Below are 18,893 nucleotides of genomic sequence, written 5' to 3' on the forward strand. Positions count from 1 at the left end.
TCAGCTCATATTACATCAAGTCAGATTTTCTCTGATCCTCCTCAGAGTGGCCCGAACCGTCACCTCTGGGACCGCGTAGAACTGTTCTCCAGCAAAGTCCTCTGTTTTCTTAGCGTGCAAGTGAGCGGCTCTCCGTCCAAATTATTCATCAGGCCAAGACTAGACAACCCACTGGAACGTGGGAACTGAGAGAATGATAACTAACTGTCAAGAAAGAAATTGGTCGAGCCCTTTTCTTCTCTCCTCTGTTGGTTCAAGATGGCCAAAAACACATCAATCTTACATGCTGTTGACTGATTTTGGACACCTTTTCAAAGAGATTTGGTTTGTCATTTGAATAATTTGTGCCATTGTTCTTTTGCGGCCGGACCATATCAACAATTTACAGCAGCTGTGTGGTCTCTCGCAGCGGTGTCTTGTTTGGTCTTTCAAACTAAGACAAACTTTAAGTGACAGTTGTGTTTGCAGTGTAACACTGATTTAATATAGAGAAGTGTGAGGCTCCCAAACCTAATTCGCCATATATTGTACCACTGTGGCTCAGTTGCTTCTTGCGCAACACAACTACTTTGATTTATCTTCCAACTACATGGCCATGACTCCCTTTTTCCCTCTCTGAAATTCCTCTTAGATTTGTGTAAAGCTGTACAAATCAGACAATCTGTAATTTATAAATAGTAAGGCAAGTGGTCAGATTTTTATTGTAGCACTGACCCTTGCATTTATTGAACTTCATCTATGATTGATTATATGCAGTTGGGCATATACTCTATTAGCATTTTAGATATAATTACTGTTCATTATACATTTAAAAACTTTTTATGGTGTATTTTTTCTGTGCACTGCCAGATTGAAGGCAAAATCCCCACAGCCAGGGCAGAGCTTGTTTTTTTTTTTTTACTGCATAGATGCTTCTTACAGTAACAAGGAGCTGAATCATGAATCAGACAACCAGGACCAGCAGCCACTGCACATGTCCATCACAAAGCACATCACAGTTTGCATGACTGAGGTCCAAAAGCCACTGTCAAACTGCCAGCAATAGTCACAAAACAGGGAACTGTCACAAGGAAAAGATATAGCTGACAATTAAGAAGCTGTCGTTGTCATTCACTCCCAATCCTTCACATATGAAATGACCAGTGGTCCAGAATGGGAGACTTCATCCAGTATTTTCCTTCTTTTTTTGCTTCACTGTTTTCTCTAATTATCTGCCGTTGATGCTTGACAGAGACTTTACCCACCTGTCAATTCTCACTAGTGGTTTGGCCATCAACCACAACAAGCAAGGGCATCTGGCATGTCCCAAGTTCTCCCTTAATATGACTTCCAGGAAACTGCTGTGTCCATTCACAGTGGACAAAATAAAAATGAAATGGAAAAGTGGGAAAGTGTGCAGGGATGTTATTTAATAACTTTCTACTCTTTCCACATATGCTTTAACTAGGACGAAAAAGAAATCATTTGAATGAACAGCTCTGATCTGAACTGCTCTCTGATCTTTTTGGCCATGGGTCTTAATTGGCTGCCTTTAAACATGAATGAGATGAAAAAAACAAATGCAACTCTGGATTGAAATATTGCCTTAAAGGGAATTCTGTATTTTGACCTAGGCTTTGGGTTTATCAATTATGATATATCAAATTATCACTTTATTTACTGAGATCTGGGGATGGTGCAATGCCAGATACACAACTGAAGAATGGAGTTCATAAAAAAAAGACCAGAGTAGCCGCATCATGTATACATCATTATCTGCCAATACAGAAGCTGTGGTATCTGGATCCATCTAACCTTTTTCGTGTCAATCAAAGAAATATGTGGATTTTATGCCTATTCTTAATACCTCTTAAGATCCGATTGCCGTGTGTTTCCTCCTCTGCTTCTTCTTCTTACTGAAAAATGAGATGGGATTCAGAGCTCTGGGACTTGGATAAGACCAGACATTTGTAAAAAACAAAACAAACAAAATAAAATGCACCAATTGAACCCAAAATGTTGTAAATCACTTATTAGTGATTGGATTGAAAAACTATGAGGCGCGACAGTAGTATCCAGGAAGTCGCTCCATTTGAGTACTTTCTAAACATGCTAACATGTCTGTTGCACTACAGGCCCATTGGTTCACAGTGAATATGTAAATAAAATTTTAAAAAGCTCAGTAATTTCCTAAACAGCTGGTCACTGTAGTTTGTGGCAAATGTTACTCACATGGGAGTAATTAGAGCATTTGTTGGAGACCATTTTCAGGGGCAGATTAATCCACATTTGGTGCTCTAGCAGCAGAGCAGTGTATGATGGACTGAGTCAAGATAAACTACAGTGTGTGTGTTCATGGTAATGAAGGAACATGTCAAACAGTGTGACTCACTGATGTGTTTTAATAGTTTTTGGACAACAGTGGAGCTCTATGGCACAGAGGAATAAGATATATCAGGCTATAAATGAATACACACAGTACTTAATAAAATCAATTAATTATTGCTTTTTGGTGACAATATCTAAAAGTTTTAATAAAGCTTTATCCTTAAATTTAAAAACTTGAAAAGTACAAATAAAAATTATTTGTACAAATTAGATAATAGAATGGTAAAACATTTATATTTTGTTATTCAAAAGTTAAAAATGTACTTTAATGAATTCTTATTTTTACAAAAACATGTTATGATTCTAATCTTACAGGAACTGAAAACTGAGTATCAACCTATCATATCAAATCCAGAATAAAGTAGGTCTCCTCTAAAGTAGACTCCACAGGTCAAAATGAGAAGGTCAGGGTTACCAAAAAATGTCAGCAATGGTGTGGGAAAGATATATGTGAGAAAAAACTTGCTCTGCCCTATATTTAATGATTTCTTTCCCTGACACTTTCTGTTTCTGCACCTTTGACAGTTCATACCAGCATCTTCCTCATTTTGCCTTTTTCCTTTTTGCCTTCACTTTTTTATTGTCTATCTATCTATCTAGGTCTTACTTTTGTTTCATCTCTGTCTCTGTGTCTCTGCAGGTTTACCGTGCTCCTGTAATTGTTTTCTCATCTCACTCTCCGGGGATGTGTTGGCATGGCCTTATTATCCCGGCTGATCAATGTGATTTATAGGTTTAGGGAGCGAGACATGCAAACTTTCTCATCTCCGGGGGATAAACCGAAGAAATCAATCACACACACTCTCTGCTCTGTGTGTGGGCCAATCCAGACCTGAAAACTACTTTCTCCAAAGACCATCATGGAAGCAGTAGCACTCTTCAAATTGAGATTCTGTGTCTAAGTTGTTCTTTTTACTCCCAAATACTCAATTTAATCTTTATAATAGCAGTGCTTTTTGTGAATGCTAAAAATATACACTGTCTTGATGTTACTCAGCTGAAACACGTTTTTTTTTTCCCACAAGTTATCATTTTGTGTCTTTCACTACAGTTACGCTGATTAATTTGTTTATGCTATTGCACCATTGCACTAATTTGCCATGATGCAGATGGCAGCCTTGTTAACATAATCATGCTGGCCCTCATGAGGACAGCAGGAAATCATATTGTTGTGGATTCCCACCAAGATTTGATGGTAAATATTCATGTTTTTTAATGGCATTCAGCTTCATCAGGGAATAAACTGCAAGATCACACTTGAATAAGATTTACTGTAGACTTGCAGCTTGTTTTTTATTGATCCTATACATGACTGTATTGAGTTAAAGTTAGTCAGTTTTTTTAAAGCCTCTCCCTTATCCTTGATGATGGACCACACTGTACACCTGCCAGACAGGTGTGTGACGTCAAATCAGCATACAGCAAGCTGTGTTAGTCACAGTGTGACTTCCATAGGATCCGTACACTTACCGTACCGTACACTTTAGAATTCAGAATCAGGCTCTGGGCTAAACAGAAGAGGTTTGATGTTTAACACATGTTAAAGACTTCATCCAGCTCAGCAAGGAAATACATCCAGTAAGGTAAAATGTTTTAGCTTCCTTCAACACTGGCCTTAAGCTGATGCCACCAACAAGTGGTATTAGTTGTGTTGTTTTGACATTGTTTATTTTATTTAAGGTTACTGCTAGTTAAGGCATCATTATGCAGCTTTTTATCTTAAAATAACAGCTTTAAAAATCATTTTAATAGTACAATGACTTGTAATAGAGTGAATTCCGCTTCAGGCAGGTGGAGCCTTCTATGGCACTATGTAAGATTGAAATCCTGGGCAGGATTTCTATAGCGAAACAGTGTAATGCATTACAGCACCACAACACATCAACAAAACTCTAAAGCAAGCAAGGTGAAGAAGCAAAAAGTATATGAACAATGTGAGTTCTTTGGAGGAAGCAAGCTTGGTATTCTCAGTATGGCTATCTTGACAGAATCTGCGAAGAGACCAAAGAAGACGTTGGGGGAAGAAAAGAATAGAAAAAGAGAGTGTGACGGAGCAAGACACCGGACAAGAGTAAATACCAGACTGGCTTTTACTCGTTGGCGTGAGCCAAATCAGCTGAAAGGATGCCGAGCTGGTCTTCTTGCTATTGGACTAGTAAGTAATGACTTAATAGCTATCTCGCTGTGTCTTGTGTTGTAGCACTTGCTTGACACTTGTTACTTGTCTCTATATTGTTTTGGTTCGTTCTCACTGATCTCATAGTGTCGTTTTTAGCAGCAGAAGGCAGCTGTTTCCATCAAAGAAAACTCTAAAAACCAACTGCATGCTACCTGGCCAGCACCAAACGGTAGACAAACGAGGTTAGCAACAAGCTTGATCAAGAGTTAGTGGGGCCCAAAACAGAGTTAAAACAAGAGTAAATATTAGTCTTACATTTGTGTGGCCGCCAGAAACACAACTCAAAATTGTATGTTAAAGTTGTCAGTTGGATGTATATATGGACTCAGCAATAGCAGGGGCGGATCTAGAGAAATGTTCATGGGGTAGCAAGAGGTGGCGTGGAGATTTTAACATTTTTAATACTTAGCTGGCAAGTAAGTAAGTAAGTAGTAAGTGCACTGCCAACACATTAGTAGTTGGGTAGTGTATGCAGAATGAGCAGTTTCAGAGTTGTTGATACTGGAGACACTCGTTAGCTCCGGTGAATATTTGGGTTTAGTGCCTCACAGGATAAGTCCCCTGCTATCTCCGGATTTTCTGTATTTCAGCCAGCTGAAGATGGCAACCCCTACACACATTTAGCAAGTGTGGCTAGGACTCTAAGAAGGTGTACAGAAAGCTACCAGGGCCGGGCGCTGCTGCCCGCTGCAGGCACGGCAAGTGGCAGCTGGGGAAAATTAGTGTGTGTACCAACCCTGTGTCCTCTTGCAGCTCCTGGCTTGTTTCTCATTTTAGGGGATAAAATCCGTCTTTGACCTTCTGTCTAGACCGTATCTCCCTACCTCAATAATGCACATAAATGCACTGACAGCTCCTGTCGGGGGAAGGGTAGAACCTAGGAGTCTACAGGGGCCTAACAGAGGTTAGGGTTAGGTAAGGCATTGTTAGGTTTGGCAGCTGCCCCAGTAGATCCGCTTTTGAGCATTATTATTACCTATGGAGAACAGCTCCAGGAAGATTTCCCTAAAGCACGTGGAAAACAATGCAAATAACAGCAGAACACCTGACAATGCCACGTCATTGAGTTCCTCCTTTTATTGCGTGCAGATTTATCTAAAGCCACTGATGGCCAAGTCCCCTTGTGTGTGTGTGAACATAATTGGACAATGAAGTTGATTCTGATTGTGTTTCTATAGAAGGAAAGATGTAACAGGCAGTAATCACGTAGTAATCAAGTCTAAATCACAATCACAGACACTTGAGACGTGACATGTAATTGAAGATTTTAAATTGCACGTGGACTTTTTCATCTGAGACTTGACTTAACTTGAGGTAAGACTTCACTGAGACTCTGACTTTGATTTGGTGACGTATGAACTCTGGCTTCACACAACACCAGTCGCTGAGCTCATCGGAAACACTCCTCAGCCTGCGGGGACACAACCAGTTTACTGTCGCTGGATGATTTTTATCTGTTTCCATTGACTCAATAAATTCAATTAACTCCAATTAAACTGTTTAAGGATAATTAATCATTAATTACCAACGAAGGATGGTGGTAAATATTTACTTATTCATCATACATATTTGTTGTTTTTCTCATGATTATTTTATGAGGCAATTTTCTTATAATGTGTGCTCATGTGCGCAGCATTTTAATCTAACATGCAGCCGTCACTGATTGCACATTCACCATGGATGTTTGACCATAATCTTTTATCCCTGCTTCAGACTGTCTGTTGATAAAATCCAGTGGAGAGCAGGGACCACAAAGTTAATAGACTATCACTCCCCCTAAAAAGAACTGATTGTACTATTCGGGAGGGTCACATACACAGTGAGAGGGGTCGCTGCAAAAGCGAGAACAAAAGAAAAACTGGGAAAAGTGAGTGAGGCGAAAGAGTGTATTTTGAGTCCTGTGGGTTAATTCAGTGCCTTTCAGCTACAATTGCTGTGTCTAAGCATTCATGAGCCATAGACGGAGTGAGTGAGGGAGGGAGAGAGAGACAGAGTAGGGGAGGCAGAGAAATGAGGGGAATGGATGGAGCAACAGCACAGCGCTCAGACACAAGAGGGAGAGCTGGAGAGGCAGCCACTGTGTGAGCTCGTCCACAACGCTCTGAGCAGGTAGAGCGAGCACAGGCAACAGAGGGAGAGGCGGAGAGAGAGAGAGTTCAGGGGGATACCGAGGGAGGGAGGAAGTCCGTCTAGTCACCTGAAGATTACTTTGTCTCACTTCTTTCACCCTGAGTGCTGGAAGGAGCAGCGAGGAAAGAGCTGAGTTGATCAGGAGGTGCCAGCTCTCTCTTGTCTTTTTTTCTTCTGCATGGGAGTCAGCTGGACGTCTCTGCAAAAAGACCCGGTGATCAGCCTCCACTGGAAAGACTGAGAAACAGAAACCAGCTCGCCAAGGAGAGAAAAAGTGAGAAAACTGCAGTACATGACACTTCCTGCAAAGGAAGAGAAGTTTTGCAGAAAATCTATGACTGACAGCTTTTAAAGGTAGGATTTGAATTTATTTGTTTGATATTGTTTTGTTAATATGTATCTGATAACAGTGCATCACCTCAGCTGGTAGTAAGTGAAGGTGACAACTTAGATTAATGTAAAATCCCCAACATACATTGATTTGTTGCACATAATGATCAGAAGAACCTGTTACAAGGTAAGTCTTTAAATGCTGCCTTTTGTGTTTGCGGACTATCTCCTCCCTATGTATGTGTGAGGAACTCTCTTGTGTTTATCAATAAGCGATCATGAATATGATTTATTGACTTTGTGGAGCAGCAGCACTTGTTTTATTTAACTGGGCCACGTGTGGTGAAAATGTGTGACAACAATGTAAAGTGGAATAGAGTGGTAAGTGGAAGAACACAGTTTATCTTAAAAAGATATTCTGCAACAGAGCAGAGAATAAAGAGAAAAATCTAACAGGGGGCGTTAGAATTACCAGGGACTAGGTTGAGAAAGAAAAACATGAGTGTGAATGAGTTGGACTGAGAAAGACGTAGAGAGTAAAATAGAGATAGGAGGGGGAGGGATGGAAGACTGGAGTGGCGGGGGCTCACTGGCAGCCAACTCAGTAACCAAGGCAGCTGACATGAGGGAGAGCCAACAGGGGACAGTGGGATTTCTATTTTTCACCCTTGCTGAGATACGCCGGGGCTCTGCCAAGTCCCCTGCCTCATCCCCCACGGATAAAGATTTCATTGTGTGGCGCTGTGACCGAATTCATTAAGCATCTACATGTACTCTCCCCTGGCCGCACTTACTCTCTGACGCTCTCTATCTCTTTTCTCCCCAAACTCGTTCTCCGCTCCCACTCCCCGGCTGATATTCACTCCCCCAACCCCCCGCTTTCATTATAGTCTCAATTGGCCCTATAATCAGCTCCACTCGTGTCGCATCAACAGTTGTGGGTTTTTTAAGCCCATGCAGTGAATAATAAACACATATGCTATGATTCTTGAGGGAGGCTTTCGAGGCTGGCTCTAAACCCAAAGTATCTCTCTGGTTTCGGGATGCCACATAGTGTCGCTCTGTGTGCAATGGGAGGTCAAGGAGATTTAATAGATGGCAACTTGGTGATTTTGGAATTAGGGGAATTTTAGGCAAGAAAAGGGCTGCCAAATGTTGAAAATTCTGTAAATGCAGAAGAAAAAACTAAATTGTGTTGTTGTTTTTTTGGTATTTCTTATTTGAAACCACATGTCTCCAGAATGACAACATTAAAGTGACTAAAATAAATGATTTCATAATAACACTGGATCACATGAATACTTGCATGTGAAAAGGGTAACTTGTTGTGACAAACATAAAGAGAATTATCACCTGAGTTCGCATTTCCCCTCTGCTCTATAGAGCTTATTGTTTTGATTGTACTGCCTTTACTGTTTTGGCCATCAGCTTCTTTTCCAGCAGCAGAAGGAAGCTGTTTTCACAACCTGTTCTCACTCCCGACTCGTCACATATGGACGCATGGTCAAGACCCATCTGCGTCAGTTTGCAACGCACTGGGTATCACTATAACTATAACTATATCATAGTTCAACACAGTTGGGGAAGCCCTGTAGCGTCAGTTTCTGACAGTAAAAGTAGGTATATGATATTTAACAGAAAAGACTGAGTGAAGAAGTGGTTGGGTGGGTGGATGCATGATGGATGAATGGAGAGACGGCGAGAACCCCCCAATTTGAACCAGGAGGCCGGGGTTCGTGTCCCGTGTGAAACAAAAAGTCAACATTAAAATATTTAATTTAATTTACGCGAGTTAGGTAAATTGCCTAAGTTACGCAAGTGACGTAAGTTCATTTACGTGTTAACTGACCTACGTAGTTATTTTAACCCAAACCATGATTTTTTCCTAACCTTAACCAAGTAGTTTTGTTGCCTTAACCTAACCAAGTACTTTTGGTGCCTAAACCTAACCAAATTTAATAATGTACCATTTCAAAATGGCGATGTTTCGAAACGCTAGTGTTTTATTTTGAAAGTCTAACCAGACGTTGCATATTTATTGTTGCTAACTTTACCTGATGTTGCATATTTGTTGTTGCTAAGCATTGCTAACTTATCCGCGGAGTCTTAAACGTCTAAAAATTACGCTAGATGGGTACCAAGGGCGTTAAAAAGTGACGCCAAAGGACCTTGACCAATAAACAGCTGTTTGCTAACAAGCATCAACTGTTAATATGTCACTGTTGTGTTTACAGCTTGTTCCACTGCCCCCAAGTGGATAATCCAGCTATTCCAGGTTTAACCTTGACAAAATCAAAACCCTAGTCTCAAGTAAATTGCACTATTGCCTAGTCTTTTTTTAACCTGACAAAGATTTGACAGGGATCGAAACTTTATCTGTTTGAAGACATTAGTGGTTTGGAGTCGATGTGCATCCATTACTCTTTCCTTCGATGCAGTTTGCCTAACTTGACCAAAAGACTTAGCTTAATCTAATATTAACCAATGTGACAAATTTGGCAACAATGGAGCCCCAATTTGTTCTGTCATGGCAAATAATTGTTAATGGTGCTACTAATGACAAAAATAAGTCGCATTTCCAAGTTTCAGGGATGCCTGATATGCCTGACATTTTAGCTTCCAACTTTGACTCCCTCAAGTGTAGTATCAAAAAAGACACTGTGGCGAACAGCATTGTGCACCCCTCCACTTTTCAGACCCTCAGAGTTTCTCCCAGTGCAGTCTCATAAACTTTTGTTTATGAGACTGCACTGGGAGATTCTCATAAAAAAAACCTCCAGAAAATGGCCTTTCCACTAGGGATGAGCAAGTACACCATGCTCTCTATACGCGCTCGGAATGAGTAAGACCCGGATATGGGCGGGATAAACCAGACATTATTAAAGTCTGAAATTGACATGGGTTGATCAGAAGTTGCTATATTTATCCAATAACTATTTACAGAACAGCCTCAGAATTGGGCTTCGGAGACATGGTTTTGATAACAGTAAGAGTAAGAGAAGTTTGTTTTTTATTAAAGGTTCCTATATTTACAGAGATTGACGCATTTTACTCTGATTATGCTAAAAAGAACATTATCTGTACCAGATCCTTGTTTCAACAGAGTACTCGCTCAACCCTACTTACCTCACACTTTAGGGATGCAAAGCTCTCACGTGTTGTAAAACAAATGACACCTCTTGAAACATGATCTATGTCTGTGTTCACTGTATATATCATGCATTAGTCTTTTCATGCCTTTCTCCACATTGAGCTCCATGTCATCATCCCTTTAGATAAAAGGCTGGTAAAAGGCTCCTTATTGTTTCCAAGATGTGAGACACATCGCTTGTGGTGAAATCAATAGCCCAGTAAATTCTTAATTGAATGACTGCAGGGCCTAGAACCTGATAGTGCTTTATGGGCTACCCGAAGGAACCTTCGAGAGCACATGAAATATCAAGGACCCTGCCCGCATTGTTGTGGTCGGGGAAACAACGTCATGTCAATCAGCCAGGCCTGGCAGCGACAGCGGCCGTGCAAGTGTGTTAGCGCTTGTACACCTGCCATGTTGTGTTTGAGTGGTGTCATATTACCTCCAATAAGCTTTTGTTCCTTTGTAAGACTTTTTTTTTTTGCTCATTTGATCATTATGTAGCACATTTTGCCAGTATTATTTGACACCAGGGAGTGGTAACATGGATGTCATTATGGTGATCGAAGACAGAAAACCACCCCTTAGGGTCTCAGGGTAGAAACATCGTTGTCGGGAAATGGACACTGAGTGTGAAAACGAGATGTATGTTATCTGTACACAAAACACATACAATTTTGTAGCAGAGGAAATCCTTTTGTTGGAGCTATAACTCATCCATCTGAGCTGTTGATGGATTGACTGACCTCGGGGCTCTTGTTGCCACTTCAACAGACATAAAAGACTACAATGAATACTTTTAGTAAATTTGTAAATGTCATGCTTGTTTCACACCACAGAATCTCAACCATCACTTTGTTAACTAATTTGTCCACAATGGAAAGTGTGAAGATGTTTTATAGCAGAAATTGTGTACTGAATTAATAGTATTTTACACTGAAACTAATGTAAGTCTTTTTCTTATTTTGTGAATTTAACAGTATAATGAAAGCCAAATATTTAGTTTTACCCAGTAAATTCTTGTTTCTGCCTTGTTTTTTTTTTTTTATTAATAGGAATGAATAGATGGTTAATTAAAAGATTTCAATACATGCTCATTCCGACAAGCTGTTGGGATAGTCTGAACGTGATGCAAAGCTCTTTATATATGTTCAGACGGGTCTACTGTGTCCACCACCAGTCCAACATTCACTCGTGATTGGCTAGGTCCCATAGGTGTGAAAATGGGCAAAGCCCTACCCCATGACTACCTCTGGCTTGATAGTAAAATTTGGATGAGTTTCTGAAAAAAACAGCAGCGATAGGCTGACACACCTCTACTGCACATTTTTTAATCCAAGTGAAACTGCAATACACACACCAGGCACATGTTGCTACCTGTGTGCTATTAAAATGGAATATTTCAATTTCCACTAAAATTTTGAGTAAATTTTAAACAGATCTTCAATAATCTGGAAAAAGAAAATGCTAATTTCCATCCGCTAGTGACAAGCGAATTAGGATTTGGGCCCATGACACAATTAAATGTGCTCCAGTCAAACTTTAGACAATGAAAAAACATGTGGAAAAACATGTTTCAAATGTGGCATTTGAGTTTCATGAAACAAACATAAATGCTTTTTGCCTTTTCTCAAATTTGCAGTGTTTCCACTCAGGTTTTTTAATGCCAAATTGAAAATGAGCATAAAAACAGGTAGATAGAAGTACACTGACCAGCAAGTCCCCCAGCAACTTCAACTTTGAGTGTGGCGGCTCCAGTAAAGATGTACACCTGCTAACTTCCTAACTCCTCCTTTCTAAAAGACACGTTGTCCAACCTTATTCTGACGGAGCATATCTTGTCCCATCTGTAACAGGAATTAGAAATATTAACAGTTTTATCAACATATGTCTGCACTTTAAGAAGTTTAAGAAGACTCATCAATCAGCACTTTTCCAGAGGCATCTATTTACTACTACACATTAAAGAAGAGGCACAAGATGGACAAATGGACTGAGGCAGCTAAACATAAAAAAATGTAACTGTCAGTACCAACACAGCTAATTCAACTCAATACAACCTTAAAGAAAAATTTGTTTTTTTTTCCCCCTGCCCGCTCATGCACCAGAAGGTGCGGGTTTTCTTTTCATTAAGCTGCTCCTGCAACTTCCTCTAAGCTCAGACAGTGAATTATTCCATCCCCTCTTGGGTTGAAGAAAGCAATCATGTTTTCCTTCATTTTTTTCCAGGACTGACTCTCAGGCAATGGGTCCATTGAAATTGAGAGTTGCTTAAAGTAATAGACAGATAGAAACACCTCATCTCTGAAATTAATTTGAATTGATTCTCCGCAGTCTTTTCCCCCTGCTCTGACAAGCTTCTGGGAGGGAAATTTCAAGCATTCAAGGCCACATGTAAAAATGATTTTCTTAATGAAGCTGATCCAAGAGATGAGCTGTCTCTCTCAGTAGTTCTCACTTTGGGCAGGTGAGCGGTCTGACTATATACCAAACCTGGCTTGCTGTGGGGCTCGTTTGTGTTCACTGAACAGTTGGTGATTTTCAATAAAAAAGACAGAAGACTTTGTTCATTAATCTGAGCATTTGTGAGGCACATCCAAAGTCCACAAAAGATGTCATTATTTGTATGTAGACACTGCTCCTTGTAGTGGGCAAAAACACAAAATACTTCTGAAAATCACTAATAAACCATATTAAAATGACAGAGGTTAAATACAGTTTGATGCCATCTGGTTTGCTGTTAATCTTAGTGATTAAATGTCCAATGAAAAACAATAGTACAACAGTATGTGCACGCCAGCCCAAGCAATTGATAGATGTGAAGCTTTTGACAAATGTCGTGGCTGTGTTTGTCAAAAGTTGTATCAAACTGGAACAAAGCTATGTTTTGCAATAGGATACAAGTAAGTTATCAAGGTTAATAATATGGGCCAGACTTGTCTTGAATATTCTAGCCTAATGTTTTCACCTCGAATGGACTCTTTCACATCTCTGGTTGTTTGAATATGAGGGAAAGTGTGTGGTCTTGATAGAATACAAGTTCATGGAAGAAGAAAGCTTTTATCTTGTTGAAACTAACAGCAGACAGACAGAAATAATTTGTAATCTACCAACGTTGTCTTGACTGAGGCGGAATGCAGAATTTGTGTTCACTGAACAGTTGGAGATTTTCAATAAAATAAAAGCACGTACACAAGCACACGCTTGGAAAGATAGTGTTTGCAATCTGAAACCCCACCGCTAGAGGCCACTTAAAACAACACATGGCCCCTTTAATGTTACATCATCATTAGCAGTTTCTAACCAGTCAAGATAAGAAGCACAGGACTCCTGCTGTCTTTTTATGTGGTTCATTATGTCCAGAGGTTGAAGCAGGCAGTCATCGTGGCATGGAAGTAGTGAGGGGAATGGATTTCGTGTTCCAAGATGGGGACGCAGTCTTTCCAAAAACAGTTGCTCACACAGTGCATACAGAAAAAAACATATTCAGGGAGCTGATTCTTTGGGCCAAAAGTGTTCATTTAAACTTTTTTTAATATATTTTTCATTGGCGCTAAGTAATTTTGAAGTGTGTTTGATGCTCACAAAAATGTAGAAGTCCTGTTCTTTTGTAATGATGGTGGACAAAAAAAGCTTCAGAGCTTGCGTGTAGTGCTGTCCATGCAGTGCACTCTGTGATGGGAAAGGAGGACAGGAAGATGTCAAACTGTCTTCTACCAATTGAGGAGACCGAATATTTGAGGAGGATGTCCCCCTACTGAAATGTCACCAGCTTAATTCATGCAACAGCAAATGTGCTCACTGTCAACCTGTTCAAACATCCTACCCACTCAGTTATCGGAATCTGGATTAGAGCACCCTGAAAAACATCTAAAATATAAGCGCAAACTACAATCTGCAATTACATCAGAACCAAATATCCCCTATTTAATTTTTTAACAATCCATCTCCCAGGCATAGGCGGAAAGTAAACAGCTAATCGACCTTCAGCTAAGTCAAAAATAATGATCACATAAGGAATACAGAGTGACCTTGGTCCTGGCAGACAGTGATTACGTTTTATTGGCCCAAAAAGGAGCCCAATACTCACCAATGTACTCCGGCTGAATAAAATGGAGCACTGGGGCGAATGAATTATAGTCTCAGGAGTCTGTGAGCTCCAGTCAACTTTTTCTCTCCTATAGCAATGGAGGAGATGAACTGCCATAAATCTGACCCAGAGATCCACAAAGGTTTCTGTGCTCTGCAGTATACTCTTTTTTTCCTCACTCTGTCACTGCTCTTTGGACCAGAACTGACAGTAACATAATCTGTTAATTAACGTTATTCAGAATTTCATTCACGCATTTTAAGAGTATACAGTATCTGACTGTGTGTGTGTATACAGTACGTTGTGTGTTTAAGTTAGTTAATTGCTTGAGTGAGGTGAAACCACGAATCACTCAGAGAGGGCATTCCTCTGTCAAAGCCACACTTGAGGTCTTCATGAGTCCAAAATTTTGGACCTGATCTGAAACAGACCTACCCACGCCCAAGAAAAACAAAGACTCAATCTGAAAGGGATCCAAGGACATTCAGACCCGATGATAACCAGACCCAATTCAAAATGTGGTAGACCTAAAGAAATCCATATAAGTAAACACAACACCAACACGAGCTGCCGTGGCTGAACAGTGACAGTCAAGAGTGACTAGCCTTAAATATAAGGCCTGTTAATTGACCACCAGCTACTTCGGCTTTATAATACCAACTTCCCGTAACAACCCCACTCAACTTGTACTACCTACATTTTCGACATGGTTAAAGACACATTGTACGGCCTTGTTCGTCATGCATGTTTTGTCCTGAACATGGAAGAAATAGGATTACAAATAATTACATAGAATTGAATATATTTAGTATAATCAGCAGTAAATATAGACAATAGTGCTTACTAGTTGAAAATGGTTATGATTTTTGGACAATACTAAATACTCCTGCCTGGGAAACATTATAGATTTTACAATAAAGATTTTAGATTACTACATTTTAGATGACTAACTTACGAGCACATTTATATGTATCGTCTTACTGTAGTATATAAGCAAATTGTTATCACATTTTCCAGGATTGTTGGAAGTCATCAAAATTGGACTGTAACTGCACAGTGGAATCAAAAGTTATGGAAGCTCTTGTGAAATAGGCCACGCCTACAAGAGTTTGGCAACCAGTTTTGGGAAAAACCATAAAGGATATCAACAATCTTTTAGTGTAAATAGGGAAATATGTTTGTAGTATTAGTTGTAAAAAGGTTTTGCAATCTGCTTTGCTGAAATGGGTATGGCCTTTGCTGATAAATTTGTAATTTGTTTTTATCCAAGGAAAGAATTTTTCTGCAGTTCAGCAGTTATGAGAGAAAATGTTTTTTGGCAAATGGCGAAAATGGCTTCTTTGTGGTGCTGTTTACAAAAAAAGTCAAGTCAAAATGAATTCTTCCTTGGCTCAGTTTTCCTTTTCATGTCCAGGCTTGATGTGAAACCTACTACTAGAGTGTGTGTGTATGTGTGTGTGTGTGGGGGGGGGATATCAGCGCAGATTGCTCATGAAATATGACCTCTGGAAAAGTTTCCTGTCCGCTTTCTCCTCCTTGAACTCCAATCCATTATCTTCAGGTATCAAATTCATCCCAACAGGTGTAGGGTGTTAAATGATATGGGCCCGTGGCAGACTGCCACAGATGCTGGGATGAAAGAGAGGCACGAGATCAAGTGCAAAGCTGGAGAGCTGGCTCTGCTTATACACACAAACACACATATACCCACATACATTTCACAGGGGCCCTAGACTGCACTTATCACCCGCATCATCTGCAGCTGCGAGGGAAGTGAGAGCGTCACGCCATGACAGTCACATGATGGAAGTTTAGAGGTTTGTCTTTTTTTGTCTTTTTTTTCTCCTTGCAGGAGATGTGACTCACGTTTTGAAGACATATTGCATTGTAAGATACAGTTTGCTCCCTTATTGGGTGGAAAGCTTTTATCTGAGCTTTCCTTAAACATCATTTTTCTTCCATATCCTGAAGCATCTGATCGATAGAGCGAAAGTCATGTAGACAAAGAAGACAAAGTCAGAAAAGAAAAGGCTCACATCTGTTTCTTCCCTGCTGTTGGCTGAGACAGACAAGAATTGCTAGTTGTTTGACGAGGAAAAAAAATAAATCTTTGGCAACACTTTTTGCACTTTTTAGTTCTGGAAATGAAATTGTTTACACTCATCTACTCCTGCCAAACTCTACTACACCACTATCGAATAATACCTGATTTTATTTTCTATTTTAACCAGGAATTCCCATTAAGATCAAAAATCTCTTTTACAAGAGAGATGTAGCCAAGGTAGCAGCCATACATAAACACAACATATTAAAATTCTATTCTAACACAATGCCTCTCAAGAAAATATGGATATAAATGGATAGTATGAAAATGCAGTTTTCCCCACATCTGTCAAAATCCGGGGACATAAATTCTGTAACATAGCTGAATTAATGCATTTGTTAAAGTAACGGCTTTTGGGCTTTTAAAGTGGCTAGAATCAATATGTTTATATTAATTCTGCATCAAATGATAATGTGTAATGTGAAAGGGGTTGTTTCACTCTCACTGTTCTAATAGCTTTGTTTTCAGCTGCAGCAGGCAGCTGTTTTCAGCTCAAAAGCTCTAAAACCCCACTATATACTACCTGCCCAGCACAAAATGACACGACAGATAAAGTTAGTGACATAATGGAGCATTTAGCAGGTAGAGAGACAAATAAGTCTCTCAAGGAGAGTGAATATTGCCAGAAAGATGACTGCAGATGAATGTTAATGCTGCTCGGTGTCTGCTGGATGTGTAAATGAGTAAATGCTTACTAACATGTTTGCCATATGAATTTTACAAGGTGCTAAGATGTCAGTGTTCTTGAGACCAATGATAGCTGCAATGCGAAAAACGCGGAAGGAATCACGGAATTTGATTATAGCAGTGTTATCGTCTTATAGCAGTAACTATAAGACGAGGAAATTATTATTGAATCTGTCAAAATGTGGATGCAATTTACAAAAATCCTGGTTTTCCACAGAGCTTAAGCCACACGAACAGAAAAAACTATACTGCAAGTTTTGGTGTCATTTACGGGCACACTGCTTCAATCTTCTGCGTTACCTTTGTTAGCGTTTTCCCAAAGGGCAGAGCTCAGCGGCTACTCCACACACACAGACGTGCACACACACCTTCGTCATATCGAACACTACTGCCAGCAAGAGCTCATCACTTCCACAAACTCTCAAAAGTGCAACCATATCAGCAGAAATAAGGCGCAAGCTCGTTGTGAACAAGGAGAAGCTTTGACCAAGTGAGAGGAGCCTCCATCAGACCCGCTTATTACCACGTGTTCGAGCAGCACATGGAGGCTGTAGAAAATCCTTGGGAAGAAATTGTCAGTAGTTCAGTAATAACCTGTTTAATAGGGACCAATTCACAGTACATGATGGTTGTTGATTTAATATTTTCTTATTGAATTGTAAAAAATGTATTCACATTTATATTAACACATGTATATTGTGTTCATCTACAAGTTGACTGACGACATAAACTTCATTAGATTTGTTATAAGGAAGATGAATATCAAGCTTTACAAATTAATGGACATTCAATTGTAGTTTTCTTCAAACACGCATTTCTGTTCATGTTCATTTGCATGAAATCATTTCAACAATTTGGCAGATTTTTTATTTGACTTTAAGAGGAATAAGCTTCAAAATATGATTTAAGATGAAATTACTTTATGTGAGGACAGTTTCTTGCAGTTGAATTGATTGAAAGAGCTCCAGTCAGAATCTGTTTTCTTTTTTCTTTTTTTCTTTTTTTTGCTCACGCTACGCCAAAGTCCCTTGTGTTCATGCACGCTGTTTGATGGAGCCGACATTACTGATGCCTTTTTGCAATGATGGGTGGGAGTGGTGGGGCGGGGCACCTACCATTCCCCCCCTCTACACACAAACACAGATGAGCCGTTTGATCTCACTCTATCCCTGTTCAAAAGAGATCCACCCCTCAACCACAGTCATAACCCCCCGGAAAACACACACTTCAACACCCGCCCGTCCTCCCTCCTTTCCCTTTGAAATCACATTACCTGTGTCCTCTTTTTCAGCTGAGGAGTGTATAGGAGTAGATGAGACAGAATGGAAGATGTAGAGGAGGAGTGAAGCGAGGAAATAACCACAGTAAGAGATCAGTATGGGCTGTCTACGGGAATTCCCAGTCAGATAGGAGGATCGGTTCCTCTTCCTACTGTTTTCAGGTTCTCACATGTCTCCCAGAGGAGATTTAAGTGTCTCATGTGGTAGCCATTATTAAAACTTGGGGAACACTTGAAGCAGAACCTCTTACCATTTCCCAGTAAGCAAGGTTTTGATCATTTGCAGGTCAAACGTTATCTAGAAGCTTGAAAGTGGATTGGGTTTTGTGTCATTTAAGGCAGTATTAATTGATTTTTTGGACTTTGGGGCAGCAGAAGAACTTGAATATCACGGAACAACATTTGCATTCATTTGGAGTCCTGTGTCTGTTCCCGTAACTCAATTTTCAATCTTCTTTCAGCTCATTTAGATCTTTGTGTCACAAGCATTAATTGATTTGTGAGTTCAACTATGTTCACCAACTAGTCGTTAACATTATCTATCCGCTGCTTGGTGCTGGAGAGGTAGTACAGTGGGTTTATCTGATCTGAAAA

At 39.9% G+C, this 18,893-nt stretch overlaps 1 protein-coding gene across 3 annotated transcripts in view; it reads left to right on the forward strand.

Moving 5' to 3' along the window:
• The first annotated feature begins 6,603 nt into the window (after positions 1–6,603).
• LOC119912814 (cadherin-20-like) overlaps positions 6,604–18,893 on the forward strand; it is a 101,599-nt gene continuing 89,309 nt past the window's right edge. For all 3 annotated transcript variants that reach the window (XM_038732064.1, XM_038732050.1, XM_038732049.1), the window contains exon 1: positions 6,604–7,030. The gene's annotated coding sequence lies outside the window, so the exon portion shown is untranslated. The remainder of the gene's footprint in view (positions 7,031–18,893) is intronic.

This window comes from Micropterus salmoides, unplaced genomic scaffold, assembly GCF_014851395.1.
Source record: "Micropterus salmoides isolate LMB-PRFRI ecotype aquatic unplaced genomic scaffold, ASM1485139v1 Ms_hic_scaffold_1, whole genome shotgun sequence".
NCBI lineage: Eukaryota > Metazoa > Chordata > Actinopteri > Centrarchiformes > Centrarchidae > Micropterus > Micropterus salmoides.